The sequence below is a fragment of the Protobothrops mucrosquamatus genome, unplaced genomic scaffold (assembly GCF_001527695.2).
Source record: "Protobothrops mucrosquamatus isolate PMUCROS unplaced genomic scaffold, P.Mucros_1.0 scaffold1188, whole genome shotgun sequence".
NCBI classification, from domain to species: Eukaryota; Metazoa; Chordata; class Lepidosauria; order Squamata; family Viperidae; genus Protobothrops; species Protobothrops mucrosquamatus.
In genome coordinates, this window is record NW_015387400.1 from 196,937 (window position 1) to 199,225 (window position 2,289).

The following is a 2,289-nucleotide window of genomic DNA, read 5'->3' on the forward strand; positions in this document are numbered from 1 at the left end:
AATGTCTCCAAACTGATGATAGGTGTGCCAAATAGGAAGAGGCTGATGAAAGTCACATTGAAGGCCAGGATCCTTGCACACCACTTCAGGCAATACTATCAACAGTAACTCCATGAATACTAACATCTTCCATGAGTGTCTTCTTTCTGGGTGCAAACGCCTCTGTCTGCCACAAGTTATTTGAAGTGGATCAGACTGACCTGCCTTCTTGAGATGTTCTTCAGACACAAATATCGAGTGCAACATACTATCAGGTCAACTTGTTGAGTTTTGGGGCTCCCAGCCATGGGTTGGAATATCATTGGGACAATAAATATCATCTTTCAGTGTCAGTTCCTCCTATTTTCATGAAGTCCCATCAGATTTGGAAGAGACAAACTGGCTAATTTCTTAATGATAATAACACAGTCACATATGTGAACATCTTCAAAACATTCAGGGCCTCCAGAAGAGGAACCCAGGAGCCACAAGACAAAAATAAAATCATTAAAAAGTATAGGCATTGATATAGCAAAGTATGCCTGTTGATATAGATTCATTCTTTTCTGTTCTGTTCTCCTATTACACTACACTATACTATTTCACTCTCCATTATACTCCATTCCATTTCAATTACAGGTAGTCGTCAAGATACAACTATAATGGCACTCATACATTATGATTGCTTGTCATGGCTGTTATTAGGTGAAACATGTCACTTAACACCCTCCCCCATCTCTGCTCACCCCCAATGAAACATAAAATGAATGTGTGGGCCATTAAGTGAAGTATAGGTTGCCTCCTGGGTGGTGGAGGATGTTAGAAACCTACTACAGGTTCAGGCCCAAGGCCTCCCCACCCCTGAAATAAAACATGCTCCACTTCCCACCCCTTGGGTCCATTCAGGCCTTTTCCCACTCCCATCAGTTTCTCTGAGGCCTTAGGTCTAATTCCTACCAAACACTTTTTCTCCTCACCTTTTGAAGAACTGAGAACTTTCAGAGTACTGGACTTCCTTTTTTTGTGTGGCTGCATGGCATGGTAGCACATTTTGTCGCATTCAGGTGATTGCTGCATGGTCCAGGGATAAACTACTTAATTTTGCTGCCTGAACAAACTCTGCACTCTGCAGCATTCAGAAATTTCTACAGCACTGTGGAGACCTCTCTAAGGCAAATGAATGAAGCAGTTTGTCTGGTGGCCACCATTTTGTCCTCTGCTTATTTATAGGTGGGTACAAAATGGTGGCCATATTCAGACTGCTGCACAGTCTGGAGATAAACTACTTTGTTCTCCTGCCTTAACAAGGTTTCCACAGTCTGGTGGCTGCCATTTTGTCCCACTCATGAAATTTGGAACATTGCCATATGGCCTGGAGGCAAAAAAAACCTGGCTTCTTTCCAGAACTCGAGGTCAAGAGAGTTTTTGAAAGTAAACAGGAGGGAGCATGATGGGCAATTGGGGAGCAGGCCCAATTATTACAGGATTATAGCTGGGCGGGATGAGTGGAGAGGAGGGCATTGCAGCGACCCTATAGTGGGTTGTAAGGGCAAACTGTTGTGTAGTGAGAACGGCGAGGCATTGAAGACACAGGAGTGAAAGTAAAAGCTAGTTTATTCAATCCACACAGAAGCGGCTCTAGCAGTCACTTGACTTACATTTATACGGACCGACAATAGGTGGCAGCTAATGATTTTAAAGTATACATTCCCGCCTAAATCATAGGCTAACAGTATACACAGAGAGACAGTCGAGGATTCAAACTGAAAAAATAATTAACCATTTTTATAACAGACCTTATGCAATTGAGTTAATACATAACACAAACAATGACAGACTTGAACACTGGGCGCTATCTAACAAAATGAAATTCAATGGTGAAAAAATTAAGGTTCTACATTTAGGCAAGAAAAACCAAAAGTACAGGTTTAGTATAGGGGTACCTTGCTCAATAGTAGTAACTGTGAAAGGAATCTCGGAGTCCTAGTGGACAATCACTTAAATATGAGACAGCCGTGTACTGCAGCTGCCAAAAAAGCCAACACAGTGCTGGGCTGCATTAACAGAGGGATAGAATCAAGAGGACTTCCGGTGGCAGGCGATTTCGTCGTTCGCAGCTGTTTGCTGCCTCCCGCCTGTTTTGCGTAAAAGCCGGTTTGACAGCTAGCATCTGCTGTCAAACGGCTTGATACCTTTCCCCTGGGCATAAGGGGATAGGTGAGCTGCCCGGGGTAGGAGTTGAGTTCCCGAGTCGTCCTATATGGACGATGTAGGCGAGAACTCCTCCGGAGCCCCGAGGATTCTCCGCGA